This window comes from Dipodomys merriami, unplaced genomic scaffold (assembly GCF_024711535.1).
Source record: "Dipodomys merriami isolate MVZ:Mamm:240054 unplaced genomic scaffold, mDipMer1.0.p SCAF_821, whole genome shotgun sequence".
NCBI lineage: Eukaryota > Metazoa > Chordata > Mammalia > Rodentia > Heteromyidae > Dipodomys > Dipodomys merriami.
Window position 1 is genome coordinate 146,700 of NW_027206426.1, and position 10,930 is coordinate 157,629.

Genomic DNA, 10,930 nt, shown 5'->3' on the forward strand with positions numbered 1-10,930 from the left:
TGTTTACAAACAAGACCACACTAAAGCTACCAGCACAACTATGTTTATTGCAGCATTATTTACCATAGCTAAGATATGGAACCAACCCAGATGCCCCTCAGTAGATGAATGGATCAAGAAAATGTGGTATATATACACAATGGAATTCTATGCCTCCATCAGAAAGAATGACATTTCCCCATTTGTTAGGAAATGGAAAGGTTTGGAAAAAATTATATTAAGTGAAGTAAGCCAGGCCCAAAGAAGCATAGCTCCCATGGTTTCCCTTATTTGCAATATATAGTATAGGTATGAGTCAAGCGGAAAAGGTCAGATAATGTGATGTTAGGAAAATGAACCCTTAAATATGTATTTTAATGTTTTTGTTTCTTTCATGCATGTGTTTCTAACGCATTTATAAGATTATTTCTTTGTTGCTTTGTGTGTCCCTCCCCCACAGTGTAACCCCCGCTTTCACTATATTTGATGTCAGTATAACATGTGGAGGAGATGGGGACAAACAAGTCGTTTAAGGATTCAGGTGGACCTGTTGCAACAATGAGAAGTACAAAATGTCATGTCAAAACCAGCTTTACAATGTCGGTGTGTGGGGAGGAGGGGGGTATAATTGGGTGGGGGGAGGCGGGGAAGGGAGGTGAAGGGTAAACAAAGGAGGAGGCTGCAATGCTTGGTAAGAAATGTATGCATCATCCTGCCCATGTAATTGTAGCCCCTCTGTACAGTATGTTCTCAAATAAAATAAAATAAAATTAAAAAAAAAATTTTCAGCCTGTGCCAAGGAGACCTAGCGTTTCTCCTATTGCATCCTGTAATGTTTTCAGAGTGTCTGTTTTGACTCGAGGTCTTTGATCCATTTGGAGTTGATTCTGGTGCAAGGTGATATGGCCCCCATAAACAGGCAGGAATTGCAATCCTAATATCAGATAAAATAGACTTCAAATTAAAATTCGTGAGAAGAGACAAAGAATGTCACTACATACTAATTGAGGGATCTCTCCTTCAGGAGGATATTACAATTCTAAATATCTATTCACCAAACAACGGAGCACCCAAATTTATCCAAGAAACACTACTTTCCTTCAAATCCTACATAGATCCAAAGACATTAATTGTTGGGGATTTTAACACACCACTTTCCCAACTAGATAGATCAACTCAGCAAAAACTCAACAAAGAAACTGCAGATCTAAACAACTGCAAAGATCAACTAGATTTAACAGACATCTGCCGAAAATTTCACCCAGCAGCATAAGAATATGTTGCGACCACCTCGACCAGCAAGGAAGACGCGACCCGGGATTCTTCTCAATGCGGTTTATTCAGGACCTTTTACAACATCTTCTCTCCTGCTTCTTCTGCCCGCTTCTTCCTGCTTCTCTGTACCCCCCCCCCCCGCCCCCACGCTCTGGTTATAAGTCTCCTGGATGGCCAATCCTGAAGCACCACGTGGCATATACCGATAGGGTCGCAAACACGGAAGCAAACTAGGAACCAAGTCATAGCCATATAAGGAGTTGTTTTTACAGAGAGCACTTGTCACCGGGAAGACAGAAGGCGGGAGCCAGCGCCATCTTACCAAGGAGCTACAATGTTGCTTTTGTGGCCACGCCTTACTGCCTGGCTGTCTTTGGTCGTGGCTCCTGCAGCTCTCCACAAGAATACACGTTTTTCTCAACAGCACATGGAACATTTTCTAAAATAGACCACATTTTAGGCCACAAAGCAAACTTGTCCAAATTCAGAAACCTTGCATTCTCTCTGACCACAAGGGAATAAAATTAGAACTCAACACCAGATTTTCTAATTTTTAAGTTAAAGAATCTTTAAAAAGCCGTTAAAAACAATGTGAAGATTCCTTAAAATTTTTGGTAATGTCCAAACCTCATAATCTTTTGAATTTTAAACTTAAACTCACCCATTGTTACAGCATGCTGACAACTCTTATCTTGAACATGTTCATAAACACATACAAAACACTCACACAGATCTTAAAGCACACAAAAAATCAAAATCAGTTGTACGTACATTTTCTAAAGTTTTTTAAAAAATTTTAAGACAATATTTCTTTTAAACGAAGTACCTTTGTTGAGCTTCATTTTTCCAGGGCTTGCTTGTTTAGCAAGGTATTTCACTAATCAGTCTTTTGAATCCCTTCTGTTGGAGGAGGGCTGGGTGAGGGGGTCACCTGAAACTGAACGGGCCTGATTTTTACCCAATTTTGACAAAAGCACTTTACAAATTGTTAAGCTGTCTGGAGCAGCTGAAAGTCCAGACCAGGCTCACTGCTATCTACACCCTAACCTCTCCAGCAGCCTCCACCAGGAGAAGGTGCACCTGAGGCTTGTCCATGCCCCTCCTCTTGGCTGCTGTAACAAAAGAAGGGGGGAGGGAGACTTAGCAGGTCTGTGACCAAGCCCAGCCGGAGGCTGAGACTTTTATTCCCCCAGAGATGTTCAAATAAATATCAAAAACACTGATAAACACAAAAACCAAGGATTCACATTTAAAACTGGTACCAATTCTAAAACGGAACTAGACAAAACAACAACCAAAGGCTGAGTTGGGGACTAATGGGCCCCCAGAAATCTGTGCTGTTCTCAAGCTGAATCCAGAGCTTGCTGAGTGAGCCTGCCACTCTCACCCAGAACTTCCCTACCTCAGAAAACATAGAACAGAAAACACACCAAAGTAAACAAGACAGACAAGTGGCCACAAAGACGAAATCAGGTCTCAGTGAATGGGGCAACATCTCAACACCACTCACTTACCAGGGGACTCGGACCCCCTCTACTCACCTCGGGAGGATTTTTCTTTTAGATTCCTGCAAACATTGACCCAGGAGCCTTCCAAGGCAGAGGAGAATTCCCAGTCATCTTGGGGCAAGGGAAAGAAGTTCCTAGTGGCTGTCCCCTCAGACTGACAGGTTCTCCCCCGTACTCAGACCCCCTGGGCTAAGGCCCGAGGCTAAGATCTTGCTGGTGCCACTTGCAGGTGGTCAGTGGCAGTTTCATAAAAAAAGAAGGAGCTAGAGCGAAACAGATATTAAGGGGGTGTTAGCCAGTCTCCTCTGAGCCCTTGCATCAGGATGAATCTGGGAGGAGAAACATTCCAAGAATTCCAAAAGACACACAGACAAAACACTGAACCCTGAGACAAGACATGTTCACAGCATGTGCATTGTAGACTGTCAGTCAGAAAGTGCTGGACTACAAATGGGCCCAAATGTCCACACTAGTGGACAGTCTACCCTGTACACTATCAGTCAGAAAGTGCCGGACCCCGCACTAGTGGATAGCCTACCCTGTAAACTATCAGTCAGAAAGTGCCAGACTCAAGCTTCTGCACTAGTGGATAGTTTACCCCCCAGGAGATCTGAGGGACAACTCCCACCGGCCCCGTTGGCTGTCTTATAGCACGTCCGCCAAGACCTCTTGCCAACCCCAATACAGAACCTGCAGGGAACTCAAATACCAGATGATTTCAGAATGGCAATGCCTCTACTTACTTGCCGGGCTTCTCATGACTCCTTGGTTAAGGCGTCTGGGTGGGCTTTGGGGGGATTCCCGGCCAATGCACCAAATGTAAAACTGAATTTGGAAATCCTTACCCAAAAGACCACCAGAGACCATCAACAATGTAAAAGCAAAGGAGTCTTTATTGCAAGCTGGAACTTGGTCCCCCCACAGCCCATGACGCTGAGAGTCCCCAAGACCAGGGTTATAGTACTTTTTATACAATTTTTAGGGAAGGCAGGGACTTTGTATACATCATAGCATCTTACAACAAATTATAACACATCGCGGGGAAACTCTTAATACAATTTTATAGTATGATTGGCGCACTACAAAGCAGAAACAGGTTGTTGGTTAGATCAGAGGGTTGAAGTACTTTAAACTGGTTGGCTTGCACCACAGGGAGTCTCAAGGACACACTTGCTAAACTGCAGGGTTCCTTTTTTAAACAAACACCACCTGTGGCCTAACTGCGGGGGTCACCATGCCCTCCAGCACCTGCCTGCCTGTGGTTTCCCCAAGGATAGTTTATGTTCCTAGTTGCCAAGGAATTGCTTCTTCTGTTCATTCCCAGGCTGGGCTCATGGTCAGCTGCATAACTCATACTTCAGAAGATGACATCTAGCTCAAGATGGAGTCACTCAGGCCTCAAGCTCCTCAACAGCCTCTTCAAAAAATTGTGCTGGTAGAATTGGCTGTACACAGAAAACTGTAGTTATATCCTTATATATCCCTCTGCACCAGAATCAATTCCAAATGGATCGAAGACCTCAATGTAAGTCCAGATTCCTTGAAAATGTTATAGGAAGGGTTAGGGGAAACACGAGGGCCCCTTGGCATAGGTCAAAACTTCCAAAGATCACGAAGCACAACAAATCAAAATAAGTCTGGATAAATGGGATTACATCAAACCAAACCAATCAGTTGTCAGACTCAAAAGCCATGGAGAAGAGATAGTGTAGCACAGATTTATTAAGGAGCAAATCTACAGATGAGAGCCTCAGCCAATGCTAAACACTTACTACCTTTTCTAACTAGGTTATTTATAGTAGATTTACATGTATATAAGAGTTTTCTGGTGGGGATTAGAAAGAAAACAACTAATGCTAAGACATAGATAGCATGTGAAATGAGTTTTAGCTGGAGAAAGGGAGGGATTAAGGCAGTGGGGTCTATAGCTCAAAGTCTTGGCTTGGTGCCAGCTAAGAAGGGTGTAAAGCAGGAGTGGTTATAAACAAAAGCACTGGTCTGAAGCCTCAAAATAAGGACCCTTGTCTATGTGAACCAAACAGTCTCTAACATGAGGTTTTATTTAAATTAACAAGCACAAGTTTAGATTTTTGCCGAGTGGGATGGTGTATAGTCACAGGCAATGTCTGCTATGTCAGGTAATCCAATCTACACTTTCACATGTTACCCAATAGCCAGGTTTCAACACAAATAGATACAATGAGATTGTACAAATGAGACTTTGATTTTTCCCTCTCATGAAACAAAATTCTGTCAAATGCTTTCTGTCCTCCAGATGTTAACACAACATTTCTCATTATCTTTTCTACTATTTTGTCTTCATTATTGATGTTCACAGTACTTTTTATTGTTGTTTTCTGTGTATATGCAATTTTTAGGGCTTGAACTCTATGTTTAATGGTCTCCATTGTATTTTTTGCTCATGGGTGATGACACTATTCCTTGAGCCACATCTTTACCTTCTCCTTCTTGCTGGATAATTGGAGATAAGTTTTCACATTTTTTTTGTATTTTTTATTTTTTTATTGTGAAAATATTGTACAGAGGGGTTAAAATTACATGGGCAAGATAATGAGTGCGTTTATAATCAAGAACTCTAATGACAACAAATGCTGGAGGAGATGTGGACAGAAGAGAACTATACTGCATTGTTGGTGGGAGTGTAAACTTGTTCAACCACTTTGGAAAACAGTATGGAGGTTCCTCAATAGACTCCACATAGAGCTCCCCTGTTTCCCAGCAATCCCACTTTTGGGCATTTACCGAAATGATCACAAACAAGACCACACTAAAGCTACCAGCACGACTATGTTTATTGCAGCATTATTCACCATAGCTAAGATATGGAACCAACCCAGATGCCCCTCAGTAGATGAATGGATCAAGAAAATTGGTATATATACACAATGGAATTCTATGCCTCCATCAGAAAGAATGACATTGCCCCATTTTTTAGGAAATAGAAAGACTTGGAAAAATTATATTAAGTGAAGTAAGCCAGGCCCAAAGAAGCATAGTTCCCATGGTTTCCCTTATTTGCAATATCTAGTATACGTCTGAGTCAAGTTTTCACATTTTTGTCTGGTTAGACTGACATTGAAACAAAATCTTCAGTTCTTAGCCTCCTGAGTTTCTAGGATTCTACACATGAGCCTCTAACACCAAGCTTTGCTATACTGTTATTTTAATTATGTGGTAGAAGAAAGTGGAAGTATATTTTTGTTGTGTGCAATTTTCAAATACAAGTTTGAATCAACTGCTATCAATTTTAACTATTAAATCAATGAATATTACACATTCCCACAGAAATATAATTGAAAAAAGGCATAATTGTTTTGATAAAACAAGTAATGGAACCATTTTTTTCACTTTACAATTCATGTTTTATATAACCTTAATTAGCGGACTTCCATGACTAAAAGTAAATATATTAATTGTATACCACAAGAAGAAAAGTGATTATAGTTAAGAATATATATTTCATCACAGTGAAAAGATAAGGGTTGAGCAGTCTCATTAAAAAGAAATGTTACACACAGAAACTAATGGATATGATATAGCTTGATAATTACACAAGATATAAATGCATGGGATTACCACACCATACCTCATAAATGTGCAAAATATAATTATGTAGGTAGGTGCCAGTGGTTCATATTTGTAATCCTAGCTAGTAAGGAGTCTGAGAGCTGAGAATCATGATTCAAAGCCAGCCTACGCAGGAAAGTCCGTGAGACTCTTATCTCCAATGAGCCACCAGAAAACTGGCAGTGGTTCAAATGGTAGAGCACTAGTCTTGAGGTGAAGAGCTGAAGGACAGCGTCCAGGCCCAGATTTCAAACCCCACAACTGACAAAAATTAAAAATAAACAAATATTTTGACATAAAATTTAAAATATATATGCTAAAACTTTTTAAATCCTCACTAGATATAATAGTTTATATAAATGTAAAGAACTGTTTTCTGGTTTTAGTTGAACCATGCCGGTAAAAGCAAAATGTCTTCTGAGCTTTTCAGTCTTTCTTTTTTTTTTTAATTGTGAGAATACCATACAGAGGAGTTACAATTACATGGGCAAGAAAACTGGTACATTTCTTTTCTTTTTTTTTTTTTTTTGATCCGGTCATGGGGCCTGAACTCTGGGCCTGGGCACTGTCCCTCAGCTCTTCAGCTCAAGGCTAGCACTCTACCACCTGAGCTGTAGCACCACTTCCGGCTTTTTTATTTTATTTTATTTTTTTAATTTTTTTATTGTAAAGATACTATACAGAGGGTTACAGTTACATGAGTGAGGTAATGAGTACACTTCCACTTCCTCTTGAACATTGTTACCCCCTCCATTGTTTTCCCCCTACCATCCCCTCCCTCCCTCCCTTCCCCAAGGTTTTTTTTTTTTTTTTTTTTGATTGTGATTAAGTGATTACTTAATTTCCGGAAATTCACAGTATTGTGGAATAATGATGCTCATTTAAAGTCACAAGTTCATTCTAACTTTCCTGGAGCAAATTGTCTATCACAGTCTGTAATATATAACGGTGCTCATATGTTATATACCATATATGTGATCAGCAGCATGGGGATATTTAGTAGTGGTTCAACCAGATGAGTGGGAGTTCTTTGTTTCTTAAGTCCTGTTAGTTTTGTCATATCACCTAACATTTTGGATTCATCATCCACTTATCAGGGAGACCATGTACTATTTGTCTCTTCGTTCTTGGCTTACCTAACTCAACATGATTCCTTCTAGCTCCATCCATTTCCCTGCAAATGCCATTATTTTGTCATTTCTAATGGCTGCATAATATTCCATTGTGTATAGATACCACAATTTTTGGATCCATTCATCTGTGGTGGGGCATCTAGGTTGTTTCCATATCCTAGCTATTGGGAACAGTGCTGCAATAAACATGGAGGTGCACGTGTCCTTATATATTGGTTCCTGTTGTTCAGGGTAGATGCCTAGAAGTGGTATGACTGGGTCATAAGGGAGGTCAATCTTTAGCTTTCTAAGGACCCTCCAGACTGCTTTCCAAAGTGGTTGTATGAGTGTACATTCCCACCAGCAGTGTAATAGCGTTCCTCGTTCTCCACATCCCCTCCAGCATTTGTCGTTGGCTGATTTGTGGATGTGGGACATTCTGACTGGGGTAAGGTGGTATCTCAGGGTTGTCTTTATTTGCATTTCCTTCACCACCAGGGATGATGAACATTTCCTCATGTGTTTCTTTGCCATTTTTATTTCTTCATTTGAGAAGTCCCTCTTTAGTTCCCTTGCCCATTTAGTAATTGGTTTGTTGGGTTTGGGAGGGATTAGTTTCTTGAGTTCCCTGTATATACAGGATGTTAACCCCTTGTCTGATATATTGCTGGTAAATATTTTTTCCCAATTAGTTGGTTGTCTTTCTAGCTTGGTTGCAATAGCTTTATCTGTGCAGAAGCTTTTTATTTTAAGGTAGTCCCATTTGTTGAGTCTCTCTCCAATTTGTTGTGACCCTGGGACTCTGTTCAGGAAGTTCCTTCCTGTGCCTATTAGTTCAAGTGTCTCTCCTACTCTGTCCTGCAGTAGTTTCAGAGATTCAGGTTTAATGTTAAGGTCTTTAATCCATTTTGACTTGATGTTGGTGCATGGTGATAGGCTGGTGATAGTTTTCTGCATGTGTCTGCCCAGTTTTCCCAGCACCAGCGGTTGAAGAGGCTGTGTTTCTTCCATTGTATGTCTTTGGCTCCTTTGTCGAATATCAGCTGGCTGTAGGCCTGTGGATTTATTTCTGGATCTTCTATGCTGTTCCATTGGTCTTCGGGTCTGTTTTTGTGCCAGTACCATGCTGTCTTTGTTATTATAGCTCTGTAGTAGAGTTTGAAGTTCGGCATGGATAGCCCTCCCATATTGTCTTTATCCCCTAGAATTGTTTTGGCTATTCTAGGTCTTTTGTTGTTCCATATGAATTTTTGGACTGTTTTCTGTATTTCAGTGATGTACGTCATTGGGATTTTAATAGGAATTGCGTTGAATTTGTATATTAGTTTTGGAAGTATTACCATCTTTACTATATTAAGTCGGCCTATCCAGGAGCATGGGAGGTCTTTCCATTTCCTAGTGTCTTCTGCAATTTCTTTCTTTAACTTTTTATAGTTCTCATTAAATAGTTCTTTTACATCTTTGGTTAGGTTAATTCCTAAATATTTTATTTTTCGGGAGGTTATTGTGAATGGGGTTGCTCCCTTTATTTCCCTCTCTTCCTGTACATTATCAGTATATAGGAAGGCAACTGATTTTTGTGGGTTTATTTTGTATCCTGCTATTTTGCCGAAGTGATTTATGATTTCTAAGAGTTTGGGGATGGAGTTTTTGGGATCGTGGAGGTATAGTATCATGTCGTCTGCAAAAAGGGATAGTTTAACTTCTTCTTTCCCTATGCGGATCCCTTTAATGTCTTTTTCTTGCCTTATTGCCCTGGCTAAGGGTTCTAGGACTATATTGAAGAGGAGTGGAGACAGTGGGCATCCTTGCCTTGTTCCTGATTTTAGGAGAATTGGTTGTAGCTTTTCCCCATTAAGTATAATATTAGCTATTGGTCTGTCATAAATGGCTTTTATTGTTTTTAGAAATGTTCCTTCTATTCCTATTTTCTCCAGAGCTTTTAGCATGAATGAATGTTGAATTTTGTCAAAGGCCTTTTCTGCATCTGTAGCGATAATCATGTGATTCTTGACCTTGGCTCTGTTGATATGTTGGATTACATTTATTGACTTACGTATGTTAAACCATCCCTGTGTCTCTGGGATGAAGCCTACCTGGTCATAGTGAATTATTTTTTTTATGTGTTTCTGGATTCTGTTAGCTAGAATCTTGTTAAGGATCTTTGCATCTGTGTTCATCAAGGAGATTGGCCTGTAATTCTCCTTTTTGGTTGGGTCTTTGCCTGGTTTGGGGATGAGTGTGATATTGGCTTCGTAGAATGAGTTTGGGATAGCTCCCTCCTTCTCTGTTTCTCTGAAGAGCTTGAGGAGTATGGGTATTAGTTCTTGTTTGAAGGTCTTATAGAATTCTGCTGTGAATCCATCTGGTCCTGGGCTTTTTTTTGTTGGAAGACTTTTGATAGCTTCCTGTATCTCATTATAGGATATTGGCTTATTTAATTGGTTAACTTCTTCTTTGCTCAGTTTGGGCAACTTGTATTTCTCTAAAAATGCATCCATTTCTGCCCGATTTTCTTCCTTTAGAGAGTGTAGCTTTTGAAAGTAGTCTGTTAGAATTGTTTGGATATCTTGGGTACGTGTGGTGATGTTTCCCGTGCCATCCCTAATCCTATTAATATGGGTTTCCTCTCTTCTTTTTTTAATTAATCTAGCCAATGGGCCATCAATTTTGTTTATTTTTTCAAAGAACCAGCTTTTTGTTTGGTTTATTTTGGTTATGGTTTTCTGATTTTCTAATTGGTTAATCTCTGCTTTTAATTTGGTTATCTGGCTTCTTCTAGTAGCTTTAGGTCCCATTTTTTCCTGTTTTTCTAGCTGTTTTAATTGCAACATGAGATTATTTACTTGGTCTGTCTCCATTCTCTTGATGTGGGCACTGAGGGCAATAAATTTGCCCCTCAGGACTGCTTTTGCTGTGTCCCACAAGTTTCTTTGTGAGGTGTTTTCATTTTCATTGAGTTGTAGGAAATGCTTTATTTCTTCTCTGATCTCTTCTGTTATCCAGGCATTGTTAAGGAGTGTGCTGTTCAATTTCCATGTATTGGAGAAATTTCTGCGGTATGCTTTGTTATTGAGAGCTAGCTTGATTCCACTGTGGTCAGATAGGATACAGGGGATTATGTCGATCCCTTTGTATTTGCTTAAGTTCCTTGCATGAACTATGATATGGTCTATTTTGGAGAAAGTTCCGTGAGCTGCTGAGAAGAATGTGTACTGTGTTGTTTTAGGGTGAAATACTCGGTAGATGTCAGTTAATTCCGCTTGAAGTATGGCCTCTCTTAATTCGGTAGCTTCTTTGCCAATCCTCTGGTTGGTAGACCTGTCCTTTGGTGAGAGTAGTGTGTTAAAGTCTCCTAGTATTATCGTATTGGGATCTATTTTATTCTGTAAGTTTGAGAGCATTTGTTTGACATATCTGGGTGCACCAATATTTGGGGCATATAAGTTGATGATGGTTATATCCTCC

General features: G+C 40.0%; 1 long non-coding RNA gene across 3 annotated transcripts; it reads right to left on the reverse strand.

Annotated features, from left to right (window-relative positions):
* Positions 1 to 640: 640 nt before the first annotated feature.
* LOC138819895 (uncharacterized) lies at positions 641 to 3,025 on the reverse strand. 3 transcript variants are annotated; one of them, XR_011369677.1, is made up of 4 exons: positions 2,796 to 3,025; positions 2,081 to 2,366; positions 1,577 to 1,693; positions 641 to 913 (listed from the first exon to the last, which is right to left on the reverse strand). It is a non-coding gene; the product is annotated as an uncharacterized lncRNA (long non-coding RNA). The 3 variants fall into 3 exon arrangements; XR_011369678.1 differs by lacking the exon at positions 641 to 913 and adding an exon at positions 1,406 to 1,484; XR_011369676.1 differs by lacking the exon at positions 641 to 913 and having other exon boundaries at positions 1,450 to 1,693.
* Positions 3,026 to 10,930: the final 7,905 nt, after the last annotated feature.